This window comes from Ornithodoros turicata, chromosome 10 (assembly GCF_037126465.1).
Source record: "Ornithodoros turicata isolate Travis chromosome 10, ASM3712646v1, whole genome shotgun sequence".
NCBI classification, from domain to species: Eukaryota; Metazoa; Arthropoda; class Arachnida; order Ixodida; family Argasidae; genus Ornithodoros; species Ornithodoros turicata.
The window spans coordinates 209,842-231,424 of record NC_088210.1 but is presented as its reverse complement, the minus strand read 5'-3'; the positions used below and the strand labels follow the sequence as shown (position 1 = coordinate 231,424).

The window sequence follows — 21,583 nt, the reverse complement described above, 5'->3', positions numbered from 1 at the left end:
GAACGGTCAATAAAATAGTCTGGTCCGACTTGACGCCTTTTGTCTCCTGGCCTCACTCAACACGCGACAGGTCCATGCCAAGTCGCGTAATGCAGAGATGAACTTGTTGTAAACGGCGCTGGATGGCTGGTCGTGACTTGCCTACTGTCGAAAGGGCAATGTCACCGGCATACACGGAGAATGCTACCTTGCGTGGGACTATCGATTTTAGTCCTGCCATTACCACATTAAAAAGTGTATGACTGAGAATGCTTCCTTGGGGTGTGCCTTGATTAACAGGGTGCCTGGGGCTTTGGCCGTGGGATGTGCGGACAGCGACAGTTCGGTCCATAAGGAAATCGTGCAGCCAGCTGAAAAGTCGACCAGATACTCCAAAAGACCGCAACCCGTGGAGCACACAGATGTGCGAGACGGTGTCATAGGCGCGCTTAATGTCCAGGAAGACCGATACAACGATCCGCCGATGAGCGACGAGCATGTTGCACTGTAGAGACCAGATCGAGAACTGGATCCATAGAGCTTCGGTGGCGGCGAAATCCAGCCATTTCCTAAGGGAACGCACCTTGTTTTTCGAGCCACCAGTCGAGGCGATGCAAAACCATTCTCTCCATCAGTTTTCCCATACAGCGTGTCAGGCTCACGGGTGAAAGGAGGATAGGGCATTTGGGGCCTTGCCTGGTTTCAGATTTGGAACAACTAAAACCTCCTTCCAAGTAGTTGGTACGGATTTCTGCCGCAAAGACGTGTCATAAACATGAAGGAGAGCTTGGAGTGACGGCTCGTCAAGGTTTCGCAGTGCGGCGTACGTGATTTTATCTGGTCCTGGGGACGATCGCACATTTACAAGTTTCAACGCAGTCTTCAGCTCAATTAGAGCATAGTCGCGGTCCATAACCTAAGGTGGACGGCGCCAGTCTTGGTGGATTTCTGTCTGCAGGCTCTGGACGAAACTGTTGTGTACTGCAGACGTTAAGGTGTCGTTAGGACGACGGAGAAATCTGCCACTAGCGTGGTTTCGTCTACACCCTTAACGATAGCCAATGCGGCGAGAGGATTCTTTTGTAGTGGCGCATCCTTCAGAGCTCGAATTGTCCTCCAGCTCCAGATCTTTGTGGCGGCGGGGTCAAATGGGGAAAGGTGCTGACAAAACGTACGCGAACACTTCCGATCCTCTTTCTTAAGTTCTCGTGTTACATTTGTTTTCATCCGGCGGTACGCCATACTGTCAGGAAGTTGCCCAGTTCGGCGAGCCGCTCTCTCGGCTCGGCGACGTAATGCTCTGAGGTGGTTAATTGCTGGAGAATGACCGACGTGACGTGTGACCCGTTTAGACATGACTACCGCGTCCTACATGGCGGAACCAATGCCCTGCGAGAGGGCCTCTGAGGACGTGCCGGTGAGCACACTTGTTCGGAGGCCAGCACGAAAGAGTGCCCAGTTCGTAAAAGGGATCAGTCCAGTAGTGGGTGACAGAAGCAGTCTTTCGTGCGAAATATAGATGGGAAAGTGATCGCTACCTCGGGTGTCGACATCGGCAGCGCACGGCATGTAGAGAACGATGTCTGCTGAGCACCAGGAAAGTTCCAGGACATCGAGTGACGTTGGTGGTCGCATATAAGTTGGCTGTCGTGTGTTTAGGAGACACATGTGAGCAGTCTCCATTATTTCTAACAATCTCCTCCCCCATCCGTCCGTTGTACGGCTTCCCCAGGCCGTATGATGAGCATTGAAGTCACCCAGCATCAGAGTTGGGGATTCCAGTGAACTGAATAAGCGGTGGAGGTCAGCCCAGGAACCTGTACCGCGGGGCGTAGATATATACTGACGACGGTTAACAACATGTGCCCAAGGCAGATCTTACATGAGACATAATCATCGCCGGGCATATCGTCACTTTCAAGAGTTCGTAGGTCAGTGCTAGATGCTCTCGGTTTACGATATGGTATAACATTGTTCGTACATTGTAGTGAAGATTGGAAAATTAAGGCTTATAGCAATCTTACAAGCTGTCTCAAAAGTGTTGCTTATAAAAATTGCTGCATGGGGCATTCTGGGGACCTTTTTCGAGATCTGTCTTTTGCAACTTTTGGTAATCTTTTTAAATCCACCATTGTACTAAATCGCTTTTGGGAATCTTCCTTCAAAATACCTGTCGCGGTTAACCGTTCAATGAGAACAAAATCCTTTAATTTTGTTGTACCATACTCTTTCAGTAGGTATGGGCTTTTTCGTAGAGTATGTTATGTCCCCCGCGTTTGCAACGATCTTCCTTCTCGGTTTTTAACGATGCAGTCTAAGTCAGATTTGAAAAGGTCACTGCGTCAATTATATTATTGTGCCTAATTAGTGTACTATGTAGCTGTATTTGGTTCTTTTCTAGCTAAGTTGTGTTTAGTTGTCTTGCTGTTGACTGCCTCCAGGCCCAGCGTCACAAGCCATTCGGCTTAGGCGGGCCTGCTTGGTATTTTCATTTGACTGACAAGGAATAAAAAGTATTATTATTATTATTTATTATTATTGTTATTGTTATTATTATTATCATTATTATTTATTATTATTGTTATTATTATTATCATTATTATTTATTATTATTGTTATTATTATTATTATTATTACATTATATTCTTCAAGATGGCGCCCAGTGCCGACACGTGTGTCATCTGCGCTCCACATCTGCGTCATCTGTTTGAAGTTCTCCGGCTCAAAATAAATACTAAAATTCCTAACCACTTACTAAGGGTTTTTACTTTGAAAGCTCGACCTACTTTCACTTGCGATTTCTCGTAGGGAATACACTGCAATCAATTTCACGTTCGTTGGTACAACGTGACACGGGTTCGAATCCTGTCACAAGGTGTGCTCTCTGAGGTTTTCCTTGGGTTTTCCGTCGAACTTTCCTGACGAATGTCGGATCCCTTAGCCCTGAAGTCAACCCAGGACGCATACTAGCCCCCTGTGACCCTCCCTCCTGCTGTCCTCTGTCCACGCCTGTACACCGCGTACAGCAGTAGTTGCTTCGCAGCGCTAACACGAAAAAACATTTTCTCTGCTAATTAGCACAAATGTGAAGTGTCACAGAAAGTAGTACGACGTCCAGTTTTAACAAATCAGGAGAGAAGACGTCATTCGGAATGACCAGGAGCATGTCAAGTTCTTTTTTAGAAGTGCGCAGATCGACGTGCACGGTGATGTGTAAAGAGGGAAATAAAATGCGGGGGGAAAGCAACAAAATTGACAGACAAAAATATATTTCAATATGTCTAGCGGTATCACATCTCGGGAGCCCCATGACTGTAAAGGCCGCATTGTTGCAAGACACAAGGAGGTAAATTCACTAAAACTGACCCACAGCGACTACCTAGGCAAAGAAATGCTATGTGTGAATAGTCATTTTAAAATGGAATTGAATACGAATAAATTAAGCTACTCGTTGAATAACCGTAATTGGATACATATACGAGGGGGGACCCAAAAGAAACCGGAATTGTCCTCGTGAGGGCGGATCCCTTGTAATACAGGCTTCCACCACTAGGTGAGAGTTTTATGAACTGTTTTGCATCAGTGCACAAGATGGCGTTGTTGTGCAACGCTGCGTTCGGCTTCAGTGAATTCTATTGTTAGACCCCTTCAATGCGTTTGCCTATTTCGCGATGGCTGATTTGCACGAACAACGTGCGGCAGTGAAATTTTGTTTCCTGTTGGGCAAAAACGCATCAGAAACGGCAGTTATGCGACAGACGGCTTACAAGGAGGCGGCTTTGAGCAAAACACAAGTGTACGAATTGATTTCTCGATTTAAACGAAGCGAAATGTCGATTGACGATCAACCTCGTTCCAGACGGACTTCGACCAGCCACACTGAATTAAATGTCGACAGAATTCGTCAAGCCCTCTTGCAAGACCGCAGTCGAACCATTGATGAGCTTGTGGAGTTGGCAGGGATGTTGTAGAGCTCATGTCAGCGAATTTTATCGAACGATTTGCACGTGAAACGAGCTGCAGCGAAATTTGGCCTCGACTGCTCACGTCCGAACAGAGAGAGCTGAACATGGCTGCGTGCCGTGCGTTAAAGGACCAGTTGGAGAAGGACTCCGACTTTCTTTCTAAAATCATAACAGGAGACGAATCTTTGTGCTACAGTTACGAACCCGAAACGAAACAGCATTCTAGTCAATGGAAAACAGCCAGTTCACCACGTCCCAAGAAAGCACGACCAGTGAAGTCGCACGTCAGGACAATGGTGATCTGTTTCTTTGATGTGAGGGGCTTCTGCACTTGGAATTTGTTCCGCCGGGTGAAACGGTCAACCAAAGTTCTTATTTGGAAGTTTTAAGAAGGTTGCGCCAAGATCTACCGAAGAAACGTCCCCAGCTGTGGCATTCAGGTGACTGGTTCTTTCACCATGACAACGCACCTGCCCACACCAGGCTGAGTGTTCAGCAGTTTTTGACCAAAAATGGAATGACCCCTGTGCACGACCCAGCCTACTCATCTGATCTCGCCCCCTGTGACCTTTTTCTGTTCCTCTGGATGAAGAAAGTCTTCAAATGAAAACATTTTGCCGATGTTGAAGAAGTGAAACAGAAAACGGCACAAGCACTAAAAAGCATCAACGTCGACGAGTTGCAAAACTGTTTTGAGCAGTGGAAAAAACTTCTGGACAGGTGCATTGCATCAAAGGGAGATCACTTTGAAGGTGTTTGAAGTTAGAGCATGCAACAATAAAAACACAATTTTTTAGAAAATAATTCCGGTTTCTTTTGGGTCCCCCCTCGTACAACACATATTGGAATACAAACATGTACGGTACGTATATGTATGCGTAAGTATAGCGCTTACTCTTTTTTTGTTCTCCATGTGCCGGGTCTCTTCAAATATATTCAATTTAGTAGAAGCATCAATTCGATTTGGAATTCGAACATTGAATTCCATATTTGATTAGGAAATGGAATAGGATATACGATTACTCGCTTCGGTGCTCAAAAATCCAAACATTCACACCGTCCTATATAGTAAAAAGTCACCGTCCGAAGTCAACCAGTCCACGCGTACCAAAAGTGAATTTTCCTCAGGGGCCATTTTTTCCGGGGACGTTTCTTTCAGGTAACATTTCTTCCGGAGACAAGTTTTTCCGGGGGCATTTCTTCCGGGGACATTTCTTCCTGGACCCGTGCTCTGGGGAAGGGTATTGGCTTATATTCTTTTCTCTCTGAGCAATAGTATTCACGCCTAGCACTGACAATTGTTTTGTAACAGCCTGCTTTCCGCCCCTAACAGGCTTCGCTGTCACAGAAGTTGTCAGTGGCACTGGGAGACCGAAGTTGATTCGTCATGCGCAGCGAAGGGCGCAATTGTTATGATTCGAGCCTATTGTGATAATTGCAGTTTCATTGTGATACGTATTATAATAATAACGAATACAGTTCTATGACATTTGACACCAGGGATGCTTGTCCGTCGCGTAGCGAAAAGATTGTAACGAGACAGCTGTTGTACGAAATGCCGCAAGCGTTCATTGTACACGCACGCATTGCTTACTAGGGGCAAAAATAGGATGCTACGATTTTTAGTTCTGTACACAACAGTTGTTTCGATCCAAAGCCAATATGTTACTCTGTGGAAACCTTGCAAGAATGTCAGAAATACAAGGGATGAGACACTCAAGAGCCAAGCTCTAAACAACAGCTTTGTTGCGTTCCCCTGTTTTTCTCTCTTACAATGAGAAATGAGATACAACAACCGAAGTAATGTCAACGCGTGCGCATTCTCGTTGTTTTTCCTCGGTCGTTCGTCCTATGGCCATGTGTCACGTTGACCCGGTTGCAGCAGCACAGTGGATGCCAATTTCCCGTGAGGTGGTCTATTTCCAGGTCTCGCGTAACGGACTGTTACACTGGTTACACACTGGTCATTTCAGATCTATCCGCTGCGCCGTGGAGCACTACGTAGAAGGTAAAGAGCATGTTGGTTGGAACTCATCAAAAGAAGACGTCACCTTTGTCGAGAAACACGCCCCCGGGTAGCGGTAGGGAGGATTTGTGTCAAATAAACCTGGGTTGCTAGTTGAACGCCGTCCGTGTCTGTCGTGTTTGTGTTCGTCCACCACGATGCGTCGCCGAGAAAGCACGAATTCATCTGAAATCACCCGCAGAGCGCTGTCCTCACTTCCGCAGTTCGTTCGCAGACTATCGCGCAGACGATATCCCCAGGGTTCAACTGATTTCGGTATTATTGCTGCTGAGTAGACTTTTCATGCTGCTCTCATTTGTTTTGAGCAACGACCGCTCGTCAAAAACGCTTAGGAAACGTTCCTGGGTGGGTTTCCGCGAATCTGCAGTTGTGAATGTAGAAAGGCGCGTGTAAAAAAGGGAAAAATAGATTTCCCCCATTTCCTGTCTTTCTGCTTTTTTTCGCTAATAGACAAATCGGGAACTCAGACTCCGTGAAAAGCATGGCGGCAAATGATGCGCAATGGTTCGTTGTGCTTTGTTTCTATGATGTTGTTTTACGCTTGATACACATAACCAACCAGCCAAGCAAATACAGTCGACACTACAGTACGATAATACAGTAGCATTTTAGTAGTTATATTATTTTTCTCTTTGGAATACAGCGTACTGAGGAACGTAGACCGGGACAACGTCACACGCGAAATTGATACATTAGGGAAACGGCACAGGGAAATGTGACGGGGTTTTCATTTCGTCATTCCGACTCTGACATTTTACCCAACGCCGTTTCATCGAACGCCGATTTATCATCCCTTGCCTTTCGTCGTCCCTCGTCTCGGGATTTTACTGTCACGCAAAGACAATTCTCCAAAGCATCGAGGTGCACAATCGGTTATGAAAAGCAGAAAAGCGTGAACGCAAATACAAGAAAACGTACATCTGGTAAAAACGTCTGTGATCTTGTCAGCCTTCTGGCCGGCATGAGCCCCACACCATCACCATGTCTTCGTGTGCGTGTGTTGTTGTAATCTTGTATTTTGTTTCGTTAGAACGGATGCAGAAATGTTTTCTTCCCTGTCCCGCAAGAATTATGCTTGAGCCACTACTTGAGGGGTTCCTCGTGGCATTCGCACTTTAGGAATTAGCTAACTCTGAAATTAGCCGCAGGAATACCGCTGGTAGCCTGAATAACGCGGTCAGTCGGGGACATTTTTGGGGCGGGAACGGGTCATTTCGGTGTGGAAGTTTCGGTGTACGGACTTTTTTTTTTCGGTGCTATTGTTTCCTACAACCATTCTTCGCTGTTTGCGAAGGCAACGCCGATAGCTACTGTCATAATAATAATAATTCGAGGCTTTACGTCGCGAGACAACTGCGATCAGTTACTGTCATAAAACAGGTTCTCCGTTCATGGGCTTATCCCCTTTACTATATACTGAGCCTATACTGATATTATGACAATAACGTGAAGGTAATGGCAAATGCTATGAGCACGATATGGAGAAATGCAACGAAATAAAGGCAAGTTTCTCACAGACACGTAGCTGATTGACGTACTGTCACTGTGACTTCCCTGAGAGAAACATGCGACGCATATGACACGCTACTGCTATTTCCTTTTCATGTTCACTCCCAAAATCGAAAATTCTCTTTCCACACCCAAGGTCATCGAGTATGCCTTTAGAACAGGTTTGCTAGCCAATTTTAGATAGCTTTTAATTATGACACCCAAGTACTCATAACGTTGTACTCGCGCGCTTTAGCCCGAAGAGGAAAAGCCAGTTCGTCGCGTGATTCAGAAGAGGCACCCGAACATATGTATGTATATCCAGTATCTTGTACATCCTCGAAGGAGGAGCAGCAGTCGCCAAGTAAAGATGCTCCAGAGCAGTCGTGTGTTTTGAGCATCTAGACGAGCGAAAAGTTGTCTACACATTGAACACGCGACCATTAGGATATCCCGCGAAACATTCGTCCTGAGTGTCAGCTGGATAGACTGCTTCGAGGGAACCTTGCCCCAGCATGCTTTCATGCTGTTCTCATTTGTTTTGAGCAACGACCGCTCGTCAAAAACGCTTAGGAAACGTTCCTGGGTGGATTTCCGCGAATCTGCAGTTGTGAATGTAGAAAGGCGCGAGTAAAAAAGGGAAAAATAGGTTTCCCCCATTTCCTCTCTTTTTTCTTTTTTTTTTCGCTAATAGAAAAATGGGGAACTCAGACTCGGTGAAAAGCATGGCGGCACATGATGCTAAATGGTTCGTTGTGCTTTGTTTCTATGATGCTGTTTTACGCTTGATACACATAACCAACCAGCCAACGAAATACAGTCGACACTCGTTTATCCGGGTTTCATTTATCCCGGATCCCCGGTTATCTGTGTTATAGGAACGGACCCGTATACCCTGCATACTTTGGAGCGTCGTTTATCCGGACTTTGGTGTCTTCCGGCTTTTTAGATACTGCTCGCCTCGAGTAAATATCTCACACGAGACGGGGCATTTTGTCTGTTTCCTTTTCTTTTTATTTCTTTCGTTGTTGAATGGGAAGCCACAATAACTTGTGCCACACCTGTCGATTACTCTGTGCAATAAGGGCCGCGGTGGAATGGCTTCATTCGTAGGCATCATCCGATGACAATACACATTCATACGTGGTGGCACGGAAGTATAGGGAACGAATGGTCAGCGCCTGTACCCTGTCCTTCACGTAGTGTTTACAGCATATGGGATACAGGCGCCGACCAGTCAAGTGACACACTTCTTGGTGTGAACCTCATTCTGCTTTCCATACTCTGTAGCACTTGCAGAGAATGGCCTTGGGTACACGAGCTGCTTCACAAGGTTGCTGCTAAGCGTGGTGCTCCTCCTTTTACAAACTTGACCGAAGTTTGAAGACGACAGTCGGTTCTTGCGCCCTATCATCCATGTCAAGTTTGCTGCCTGTCCTCTGGTGCGAACTTCAATTTCATCCCTCTCCTGGGACCCCACCTGGAGAGCTGACAGCAGTGCTGATGACTTCTCCTCATACTGAATTGGCGACATATCTGGCTGCTGGCAGTGCTCCCCGTAGTGTGCATTAGACATAGCCTCACTTATGTTCCTCTTCTTTGGTTTTGGACCGCCGCCAAACTCTGCCTCCAGTCGCCGTTTCCTGGCAGTTGCTGTTCTCTTTGCTTGTTCTCTGTTTGCGATGAATTTCTTCACTGATGCAGAAGGGCTCTTGTCTGTAATCCCTCTGACTGCAATGCCTTGCCATGATGGCCCATGCTGGTAGTTGAGTGCTGCACCATAGCATCTGTGTTGGTAAGAGCCCCTCTGGCTCCTGTTTACTTGCTTACCGCCCGAGAATTTTGCCACCAACGATATCACATTTTCAGCGAGGTTGCTTGTGTCATTGGTAATGAGGCGGCCTGCCTTGTCAGCAATTATGTTTGCGGCAGAGAGGAGTTTCGTCTGGAAGACATATGGCAGTGTACTGAAGATCTCGGTTCCTTTCGGTCCATCACAGAAGTAGTCTTTGCACTTTTCATGGAAGCCGTACACGTGCTTTGGGCCATTGATGAGGTCTGCCTGAAGTTGTCTCCTGAGCTGCCGTTGAAATGCTTCCTTCTCACTGTTTGTGCCATGGAACTTCGCAAGCTCTTGTGCGTAGTGAGATACTGCCTTTCGAGCACCATTTGAAATACGTTTCAAACGTGGAACAGTAAGAGGCTTCTGGTTTTCTGCGTTTTCTCCACGGAGCTTGTATAGCCTGCTTGTGTAGTTTCTCACAACATGGTTTGCACACTCGTTCTTCTGTGCCAGGTATCCATACGGTACTTGCGTCATCACTTGATGGTAAACTGAAGAATCTCCATCCCCGACTAGTGTTCTGTACTGGAGCCCGTGAACTTGCTCACTCACCTGGAAGCCGTGAACAATTATGTCAGCTTCCATCGCAGTCGAGGCCTTGTCCCAGTTCTTGTAGCACTTGTGTGACGGGACACCAGCATCTTTTAGCTTGTGGTATTCGCAATAGCTGCAGAACTTGTTGCGCACACCTAAGTGCAGGATCTTCTTAGTTCTCGCTCCGATGATCACAGCAAGACCCGAAGAAGCTGAGTATCGGTGGCCGTGGCTTCTGTGTGACCAACCACCGTCAACGATGACCTTAGTGTGCACCGTTGTCCCATCGTCACAAACATCCCCAGCTTCTAGTGCAATCTCCTTTTCCTCCTTCCCAGCAAGGATGATGGACTTGATGAGAATTGCCTCCCAGTGCTGAACAGGGAAAACAAAACGAGGAAGAATGAGCAACCCAACGTGGCAAACGATGCTCTGGTAGCACAGCTCACCCTTCTCAAATTACTCTTTGTGCAGTGCCAATTACAATTAGGCTGCTAGAATTACTGGGAAATCCAAACAAAACGACGCATTCAACAAACTATTCCTGCCTACATTGATGATTAGTAGTCATTGTGTCGTGTGCACGATGGCCTTGTTCATCATAAAAAAGAACCCGAAACCATGTGGGGCCAACACTGAACAAGTATGCATCTGTCTCACTCGAGCAAGGACAACAGAAAATCAACAATTTGTTACGTACCTCTCCCAGTGCTTCCTCTCTTCTCAGGAATGCTCCCTTGCTCATTGTGGAAGCACCTAGCACTGAAAACGACTCCTCAAAGTTGGAGAATCCAGATCCAATGGTCATGAAGGTTGAGACAGCAGCATCGTTGACTTCCATCATCTTTTCTTCAGCCACCAGAGATGTGGGTTCCGGGACAGGGTCAGTAGTGATCTTCTTCACTTGGCCACACCCACTGCACTTGTACGTAAACTCAGACCACAGCCCAACCTTCCTTTCCTTCTGAAATGTGAACCGCTCTCCAAATATCTCTGGACAAACGTGCTCCTCCATCTCACGGAAAGTCTTGATGAAATGTGCTGGGGAAATTAGCCTCCGACCCAGAATTCTGTCCTCTTCATGTTGTACAGGAGCGTTCACTTCCACGGGAAGGTCCGGCAGATCTTCCTCACCCGCAGAACAAAATGCAGATCCAGGATGTGATGTCTGAGGATCCTATGCTGTGTCATTGGCAATGCTGTACAGAGTACCTGGCGGTGTCTCTAAAGGACGGTGCTCCGATCCCTCTACTTCCGTGCAATCACTGGCCACGGATAGGTCACGTGTGAACGGTGATTCCTCCAAGGCACCATCAGACAGCTGCAGAGTGTCAGCTTGGTTGTCACCAATTGTCGCGTGAGCCTTGAGTCTGAAAACCATAGCATTATCAATAGAGCTGGTCACCAAAACATGCACTACTCGTGCAATTTTGCGCGAAACATGCCTCTTCAGTGCAAATATGCATTAACGTGCAGCACAAGCATTTAAAATCGCTGTAATCAACCCAAAGGCGTCGTGGGTAGCGTTACAGCAAGAGTAACGCGAACAGCCAGCTGGGTTACACCACGAGTAACGGGAAATGCTACTAGCCAAATATATTCGGCCAAGATTGTCAACTAGCGACGACAGCATTGTTGCATTACTTTCCTGCTTTATTTCCAAAGTTGCTGCTTTCTTAAATTCTGGTTTATTTTAGGAAATTGTCGACAGACGCATGTACACGGTGTGTATGTGTCTGATCGTTCGTGAATTGCCAAAGCAAAACGAGACACCCTAACGTGACCGCCACGCAGATAAAATACGTCAGCACAAGTAATCTAACCGACCCTCATGCTAACAGAAAATGTCATCACACACAACGTCTACTAACACACCCGTATGAAATGGCTTGCTGTTCGCGTTACTCGTGGTGTAAGGTCAGTCACCAAGCAAAAAAGAATAACAGAAAAGTTAATTTGCATGAAAATTTGCGGCCTAGCTATTAATACCCTTCGCATGACCTCCATTATGAAGTGGTCTTTTTAGAACGGAAAGGAACGAATATGCTTACCGTCATTTCTTCCGGAGCAGTCGGCAATGCGCTTTGCTGGACTTTCGACGGGCATAACATCGTTTCCTTGGGTTCGTACTTGGACACGGCATTTTCCTTCTTTTCTGGGTGCTGTCTACACACCCAACGGAGAATAATGCAACTCCTCAGCACGAAATTCAGCCAAACGGACAAAATATAACCGTACGATCAACAAAAATACACGCGGCAGGAACCTGCGTATACGGAATCACGCACGGGGCCAACGTTTCGTAAGTCAGGGAGGTCAGAGAACCGCTACGTGATCACGTGATCAGCACATAGGAACCCGTGCCATCTCTCGGCAACCTCTTGCAACGCGAAGCTGCCGCTGGTTTCAAACGCGTACGGCAGATGGCGCTAGTTATCACATTTTCTGCGTTTCTGTGTATTTAGGTGTGCGATTTTGACCCACGCTAGTTTATTTATTATTATTTCATTTGTGATAAAATTTTGGACATCACTCCTGCTGATAATTACCCGCCCGCTGATCATATTTTCAGCCGAGAATAAGTACAGAATAGCCTTTTATGACAAGTGTAAAAGTAGCGTTTTTTTCTTAAATTTGATAGGCAATAATCAATTAATGACGCTTTACGCGAGTAAAAACGTTCTTGACTTTCGTTTGAATACTGTGCAACGTCACTTTGAAAAAAGATTGACAGCGCTATCTCTTTTCGTGTTCGCATCATCCTTGACTGAAAAACACCAAAAATGGAAGATATGGTCGTCCTTCTCGCTTTATAACGCCACAGCTGATCATCACATAAAAAAAACGAGTTCTTGGCTTAGCTTGCCCAAAGAACAAGCTTTCCAACGGTACCAACATATTTCACGTAAGTTGCCGAGAAGCCGTGTAACCTTTGACTGAAAATGACACTTTTCGGGTGATGAGTGGGACCGTAGCCTTAATTGCGCTTCTCGCTTCTTGCCTCTGTTATTGACGCAGGTAGTAGAACCACTAGGAACACTCCTTTTTGCGGTGATAGGATTCTGAATGAGGGCAAAGTATTCGGTATAGCCAAACATGAAGGGCAACTGCTATTTTCATTTCGACTGTCTTACGTACATTTGGCGTGAGGATTTAAGTATAATTTAAGTGTGCTGCTATTCTTGCGTCCTCAGTCGACGATGGAAAGGATGTAGTCAATGTGTGCGGTTTCGCGAGCAATAAAGAAGAGGGGGCGGAAAAGAGTGGTGAGGTATGTCTTCCCTGTACCTGGATGGAAGAGTCTAGTATTCTAGAAGTTTCTTTTTTGTTCTGTCGTCTGTGTGCATTCAAGAGACGATATACGAATAATTACTATGTGTATGTCATGCTAATTCTAAGGGGATCTGCTTGAAATAATAAAATTCACAGCTGCCTTTAGTTGTGGTAACGTATGCAGCATGGCCTCTTGGGCGGTCTGTTCTTGGGTGAGCTTGTCACCTGAAGCTGCAAGCAGTAGCATTTGTCCAGTTACCATGGGCCATTTGTTTATTTTGCGACTGTACAGCATCTGAAACTTACTATTCTGCAACAGATAATGTAGCTATACTGCAATTTTTATATTTTGAGCAGCTTTTCTCAAAACTTCTAGTTACATATCTTGAAGTTAAATGATTATCTCGTACTGCATGTGTACACAGCACATGTGCACATTTTCAGATGATTTGGAAGCAAGAACCAGTCTGCAGCTCACGCATCCAAAGCTGAATATTGTGGTTTTGCATTGTTAGGTGGCGATGCACAGCAAAGTTTTCACAGGGCAGAAGCTACAATGTATCTTTAATGTGGCATGATGTGTTTTCACATAAGTCTGCCCCCGTTGGCATCTGTAATAGTAAGATTCGAGTGCATTTTGAGTGTTTTGACTACTGCAGAATGAATGTTTCAGTTTGCACAGCTCACCACAATATCCACCCCATCTTATTCGTTTCACATAACTCTCCCCTTGCTGAAAGTACAATAAATATGTATTTGGAAAGAATAAGCTGGTCCCATGCTTCGCCTTGCTCGTCAAAAGCCCGACCCCTTCATCAGAAACGTGTTCCTATACATATTCCCAGGTGAACCCCCACGGGATTAGGTACAAGTAATCGCAGCATTTATTTCCTTAGTCACCAAATCAATAAACACACCTCAGAACTTGAAGGACCCAAGCTGCCATACAGGAGGGGTTACAAAGTTGTTGGAAAAAGAGTGCATATGCAAAAATCCATTACACACCACTCTTGCCGTGTATGCTGCCATATTGGCTCCTGTTCAATTGCAATGGTGGAAGCAGAGGCTTTACCACAGTTTCGCAGTTTCAGACAAGCGTATCGCAACAGCCTTTTTGAAACCACTGTAGAATGCCAGTTTCTTCGGTCATCATTAGCAATGGCAGCTGCAGCTGTGAGTAGGGGACTGGCACGCACCACTGCAGCTAGAAGCACTGTCGTGGGTCTTAGACTGAGCTGTGCAACCTTGACACAATTAGAAAACAGGGTGGCACGAATAGTGATTTTCAAGTTGAAATCAAATACAAATTCAATATGAATATTTTAAAATCGAAATGAACGAATAATCAAGGCATAAAATGAGTCACGCACGTAGTGACTGTACAGCATTTTTGCAGTTTCCTAAAATATTTATGTTTTTCTAATTGACAGACCAAAGTGGGATTGAGCAGCCATTAGCTTTAATGGTAGACCTTTCATGATAGAGGTCTTCACATCTGGATCTGAGTAGTGCAGATCATGAATTTGAAGTTAAAACGAAACACAAAATTGAGAACGGAGGACTACCAAATAGATGGTGGTATCTTTACATGAATAACCAAGACAAAATACAGAGTGCATGGCAAACGTCAGCATTCGAATTGAGATGCAATTCGTCCAATTTTTAATGGCCCTGGGGAGCTGTTAGCCCTGTCATCAATGTGATTTTTGTGTGCTCCCAGACATCTTTGTACAACTTTGACCAGCTTGGCTAGTATAATCGGTGACGCGTAGGAATGAGCCCGAGCTCACTGCTACACACAAACATGGTTGTAGTCACACTTTACCAACAAATCGTTTGAAATGCTGACATCAGCTCCCTCCGCTGTTCTGGGCGGACATTCTTCGTAGATTTTAGCCAGTGCCACCCTGCCTGAGCCACATGGCGGCGGCAAAGTACTTGGCTTTTTGAGCAGCTGTCATGAAGGGCTGAGGCACCTACAAATAAGTAAAATCACGTTTAAACAACGGAACAATAAGCAGGCTCTTCATGCAGAAACTAAGAAGACACTGGCGTTACATATTTACTAGTATGATCACCACTAGCTGGCAAAGGTACAAAAATCTTAAAGGAGGCAATATTACCTTGAATCAATGTACAGAGACACAGGACAACAGATGCAGACGGGAGTCCTGTCTCCCTCTAAGTCTCTTCTCCTCTCTGCACATCCCAAACTTAGGGTAATATTGTCTCCTCCAAGGCTACACTGACTCGTTTGCATTCTGTCTTTATGTCCTCGTTCATTCCATGTCCCAGATGTTGTGCTAGATTGCCCCTGACTTCTTTCAAATAAATTGTGGTTAATTGTTCCCATGCAGCTAATGCTCTCCCGCTTGCAAAAAGAAAATTGCTTTGTGGCAGCTTCTTGAAGATTTGCGAAGGGACATATGACCTACCTGTTGAAAAAAAAATTCTAACAAAATAGCTTTGTTTTTTTTGTTGCAAATTCTAACCAGATCTCTTTTGAGTGATGACAAAGCGTAACACTTTCGTGCCATCTGTACTGAAGGTTGATCGACACTTTGTGATCGGTGGCTGATCGATAGTTTATGCCCTGAGAAAAATAAAATTTAAAAAATCTTTAAATTTTTATGGAACTCCGCAGTTTTTTCAGAGCCACTCAAACTGTTGAGCACTCTTGCCTATGAGGTACAGACCATGCTAGAAATATCTTGAGGTGCGCATATTTGGAAAGGTATGTGGGAAAAAAAATTGAAGCTCAGCTATATTGCTTTTTGCCACTTAGCTGTCAATTGCACAATGAGGTGGTTCTGATAAAATATGAGACAACTGCATTTCATAGTACACACCTTGATCATTTTTTTCCACAATGTTTCATAAAAGGACTGCTTTTGCAGTGAAAGAATTTTAGAACTTGACCACCGTCACAGACATCCGGCATTGCCCCGCAAGGCTGATTCAGCCCACAACGCATCGTCGCTGCTTCCTCCAATCACACTGGACCACCACTACCCGATTTGCGTTCTTCAGAAACAACTTGTAGAGATTAACCTTCAAACTTCAGGTTCTCACGAGAACAGCCTACTTCTGCGGCGCAGTTCAACAGGAGCACTGGTCCTATCGATGTACTTAGGTGACATTGGACACTGGCGAGCCATTGAATGACCATAATCAGTTTAAGCGATGACGGACACGATGCTCACTAACACAGACTCTATGGTGCAAGGCAATAATGTGTGTGAAATGAACAGGGAAAGCACAACAACTTAACTCTTTGAGCTGCCACATAAGAAAAAAATAACAAGCCTGGAACTGTCCCAGTGAAGTAATTGAGGGGTGAGGCCCTGCCAAGCTACAGTGTCGTAGCTTTTTGCCTGTACCCCCCTAAACCCTTGGTAAAAATAAAAATTATCATATGAGGAGCCAGCTCAGCAGGCTGGTGTCGCCTGCAGTTGAAGCGAGCTAGAAACAATAGGTGAAGACCCATCGTTGCTGAAGTACATCCTGGTCTCCACTACTCCTTGTTTACTGTGGTGCCGCAGAAGGCCATTCTTGTGAGTACCTCATGCGTGGAAAGTTCATTTGTACCAAATGTTTTTGCACGCAAAGTAAATCAGTTTGGGCTGCTCCTGCGTGCTTTTGGCAGCATACTTGGGTTGAAGTAGCCAGGCAAGGCAATGCTGCATGTGTGTGGGGATGGTCAAGTTCAATATTTATTTTTCTTGCTGCAGATGATGAACCTTTGTACAATGGCTATACTTCCAAATAAAATATATCTCATATTTTTATCGGAACTACCTCAGTGTGCAATTAACTGATGAGTATGCGATAAAAAGCAAAATTTCACAAATTCATATTTTTTTCTGATAATCTTGCAAGTCGGTGTACCTCAAACTATTTTAAACACATTTTGTGCTTCCTATTCAACGTCGCTAACCATGATATGTAGCATTATTACATACTAGGTTTAAAAATATGTTAACCACTAAGATAACTTAACATAAACTAAAATAAGCATGTCAGGGGTTACCATCTTGTCTGTACACAGAAGTATTTTCCTTCTTCCCTCTCTATCATCGCCATATGTATCCTTTCACCACTGTTCATACCAGTGGTACACTGTTCTCTGTGTTGGGTTAGCAGCTGCGCTTGCAAGGAGTTCATGGGCATTGTTTTACATCTCCAGCTTAGTTTCATGTAGGCGTATGGCCTCGAACACAGCCCTGCCTCCAATGAAGCTACCTGGTTGTGACAACAAAGATAGAACAAATGAACAACAAATAGCATGTTGTATGTTAGCTATGTAACATGAGAGTGCACTGTCTTGCAATAAGATCAACAAATATACCTCTTGAGAACCTGAACTGGTTGTTGAGCAAGTTATACACATTTAAGATTGCATATTGCCAATACAGTCTTGTTCCATGATTTTTCTATCTTAACTTTTCTGCTAATGTCCAGCATAATATAGGCTAAGATGACTATACGCTCCGTAAGTACGTTTCTGCGCAGCAGAAGAGGGCGAGGGTGTAAAATGACGTGCGCGGCGGCGTGCCGTGCTCCCATTCGCCAAGGCCCTTGTCGCCTCCACGTGCGAACCAGAGAAAGGTAAACATCAGGGAACCCGCCATACGTTCTGTGTGTTTTCCGCTTTGCTAAGTGATACGGTGTTAAACACCTGCTGCATTTATGACTGTACTTCGTCGCATTTGGATGTAGTGTCACTAATTTATTTCCAAAGCGCACACGGATTTGCTGACGGTGGGAGAACGCGATTAACTGTTACTGCTGCTGTCGGGTTCAAACGGCATTCTACGACCGGGGGAGTGTTTGTGTGCGTGTGTGTTGTGCAGTGATTTACGTTGACTACAGAAAGTGTTCAAACACGGCGCACTCCCAAGGCTCTGCTTTCGTGACAGTGACGAAGAGCGCCGCGGCAGGTCACAGTTTAATGTGCTGTTTTGAGTGGTCTCATAGTAGTTCTAACGTCTAATAACAGTGGAACGAACCAGGAACGAGCATGATCATTGTCTGTTCGGGTGCAACTGCACCAGGCTCCAGTTGCTTCACAGTGGAAGACGGAAGTTCGTACGCGTGCTGAGGCACGGTTGTCGTCGTCCTGTCGTTCACGGTAGTTTAGACCATTGCAGCTGCCATGTGACTGAATTTTCCATGTCTACGAGGACACTCGCTGTTCCCCCGGACAGCTGTCAACTCCGTGAGACCGTAATTTGAACAAAATGGGGAAAATGTTTGCAGGGTGCTCGCACAAGCGAACTTAAACGAGAGCCGAATAGTTGAAACTTCAGCAAATATATTGCGTTAACCTTTCGTTTGTCTTTCGTCGGTAAACCAAGATTCTTCCCAACGAAAAGTGGGACATCTAATACAGAAACCAGAGCTGTTTTGGCCCTCCCAGGGGCACTCCGTGCATCAAATGTGCCTTTGTTTACCTTCTTGAAGCGCGCACATGGTTCCTTCGGCCAATCGGGAGCGTCCTAGAAACGTCACAGTGACGTGATGCGCACTAAACTCGCGGGCTTGCGGAGCGTATATGCACCTCAAGACCACTAATCATCAATCAGCATCATACCTAAACACCTACCCTATGGTATTGCTTTCAGGAGGTGGGTAAGCAATTGACAGATTGAAACAGCAGAACTACCTGAAAGTGCTAACCACTAACACCACGCCAGCACGCCGTTTCCCTTGAGCCATTGAGTGCCTCAAGTACCGGGGGGACGGACAACCAACCACGCTATTCCCATTCTCTCTTACATCTTTCTCACTCACTCTCTCATTCAGACACGAGGCAGGGCAATTGTAAACGACGTAAACAACGAAATTTGGCCGAGGCAGACCAACAATTAGGGACGACACAGACAAGTAAGCCTCAAACGCCCAGAAATTAACGAATGCAAACAACTCAGGGAAAAGAGGTGCTGACGCCAGGAATCGAACCTGGGTCTTCTGATTTCCGGTCGGATATGCTAACCACTACACCACACCAGCACGCCGTTTCCCTTGAGCCATTGAGTGCCTCAAGTACGGGGGGAAGGACAACCAACGACGCTATTCCAATTCTCTCTTACATCTTTCTCACTCACTCTCTCATTCAGACACGAGGCAGGGCAATTGTAAACGACGTAAACAACGAAATTTGGCCGAGGCAGACCCAGGTTTGATTCCTGGCGTCAGCACCTCTTTTCCCTGAGTTGTTTGCATTCGTTAATTTCTGGGCGTTTGAGGCTTACTTGTCTGTGTCGTCCCTAATTGTTGGTCTGCCTCGGCCAAATTTCGTTGTTTACGTCGTTTACAATTGCCCTGCCTCGTGTCTGAATGAGAGAGTGAGTGAGAAAGATGTAAGAGAGAATGGGAATAGCGTGGTTGGTTGTCCGTCCCCCCCGTACTTGAGGCACTCAATGGCTCAAGGGAAACGGCGTGCTGGTGTGATGTAGTGGTTAGCATATCTGACCGGAAATCAGAAGACCCAGGTTCGATTCCTGGCGTCAGCACCTCGTTTACCTGAAAGTGCAAAGAACTCACCGTTTAGATCTCTTCACCGTGCTAATAATCCTCGAGGTAGATGTACGTTTAGTGAAGTCATCCAGCCATCATTGGGCATCGTCATAACAAGTTGGAAAGAAGGACATTCGTAACATACGTTGAATTTGAAGATGCTTCGTCCACAACACAAATGATGCGTACTGACACGGCTTCCAATCGGAACATGGCCCAATTATATCTTCTGTTTTCAAACTGTCTACGTGACAATATTTACAATATTTTCCTGGCAATGTTCTTCCTGTTGGTGACAGTGGTGAAGGGGTCACGAAGAGCAGCGGCAGGGTTGCCATCGTTCATCTCATCTGTCTGCTGAGGAGCTGCCGGTACCGAAGTGCCCATGGTGTTATCGGGAACATTCACGTCCTGTGGACTGTCGGAATCACCAGAGGCAATGATGACACATGACGACAACGGCTCCCTACCCGTTGTCGTTTGGCAGGGCTGGCGGGGACCTGTTGTCCTGTGGGAGGTGTCATACAGACGTCGGACCTCCCGTCCAGATTACGGCGGGAGGTCCGTGAAGATGGAAACGTTAGATTGCTGCTTTGAAAAGGCTCCAAAAAAGCCTAAGAGTCTCTCCACTTCTTCCCACCTTCCGCCATTATGTGCAAACCATGTTCTAGGCGTGCACATCCCGTTGTTCAAAGTAACTTCCACTCTTTCTTTTTCATCCGCGGGCTAATAGAGCAATTCGTATGAATGACACTATAACTAAGGGACAGTTAGGATTCGCGCTGCAACTTCACCAAAACTGAAGAGAAGGCTGCGACAAAGTCGGTGGAATACATTCTGCCTGCGGGAAACTCGGGCTAAATGCGGTCACGCAAAGAATCTGCACATATTTTGCGCATTGAAAATATCGCAGGCAAACGATACGTTAACAACAACAAACAAAATAGTAATTCTGCTAGGGGAAATTCGCCACGAAAACTATGGTCCAGTACAATCCAGTGCACAAAGGACGACATCAAGCAATATTTCTTGTTGTATGCAATATGGAAAGTAGCATATGATACCTCAATTCCAGATTTGCTCTACAAAAGTCAGTCACTCGTCTGGTGATAAGTCCTCGAGGACAAATTAATGTTTTGAGGATACTTGGACAACGTTGGCGGCGCACGGAGGAATTAAGTTTGCGATGAGTCTTGCAGCCGCTCTAAATCGCACAACGTATTAAATGTCTCGTTTAAAACTAAAGAGAAAACGGCTGAGAGCACTAAATAGTTTAATTAGCGGTAAACGAGACTTTCGCACAGTGGGCTGCAGTTCTTCAGGTTTGAAGACGTGTTACAATTAGGCAAGAATATATCAATCCAAGTCGCAAAAGACTAGAGGGCGAGGGTTGAGAATAATACAAATAAATGTACTACAAAGGAGGTGGCTAGACAAGTTCGGGCAGACATACAGATGACGTAGCACAACATATGAATGGACACAGCGGCCAGTTAGGTCGAAAACACCAAAAGACCCTTGGACGTTCGTGGAATTAGGGCTCAAGGGTGAAGGATTCAGGACCCCTATTGAAAAATCCTACATTTTTCATGCAGGAATCAATGTGAGACATGTAGAATCCTACATATCGCATGGGATTTTCATATGAAAATGGATGTAGCACATGTAGGAATCCACATGTGTGATGTGAGAAGCCATATAGGACATGAGTTGTCCCACATGTCCTTGATCTCATCTCATATGGGTCTCACATAGGAATCAATGTAGGAGATTTGGGATCCTACATGTCCCATATTATTTGCATGTGAGACCACTTATGTAAGACACTAGCAGTCTCACTTGTCAGGTGCATGACACCACATTGTCGTTTGCTGTGTGTGGGCTCATGCTTTATGTATTCCCAGACTTCAGACGTAACTAACTAGAGGTAATTAGTTTACAGTATAATTAAGCACT

General features: G+C 45.5%; 1 protein-coding gene and 2 non-coding genes across 4 annotated transcripts in view; 1 reads left to right on the top strand and 2 right to left on the bottom strand.

The window, feature by feature from the left end:
- The window catches only part of LOC135370070 (uncharacterized), a 255,687-nt gene that overhangs the window by 75,651 nt on the left and 158,453 nt on the right, over nt 1-21,583 (bottom strand). The gene's annotated exons all lie outside the window — the stretch shown is intronic.
- On the bottom strand, nt 19,049-19,120 carry Trnas-gga (transfer RNA serine (anticodon GGA)). Its single transcript has one exon. It is a non-coding gene; the product is annotated as a tRNA-Ser (tRNA).
- Trnas-gga (transfer RNA serine (anticodon GGA)) lies at nt 19,552-19,623 on the top strand. The gene has a single exon. It is a non-coding gene; the product is annotated as a tRNA-Ser (tRNA).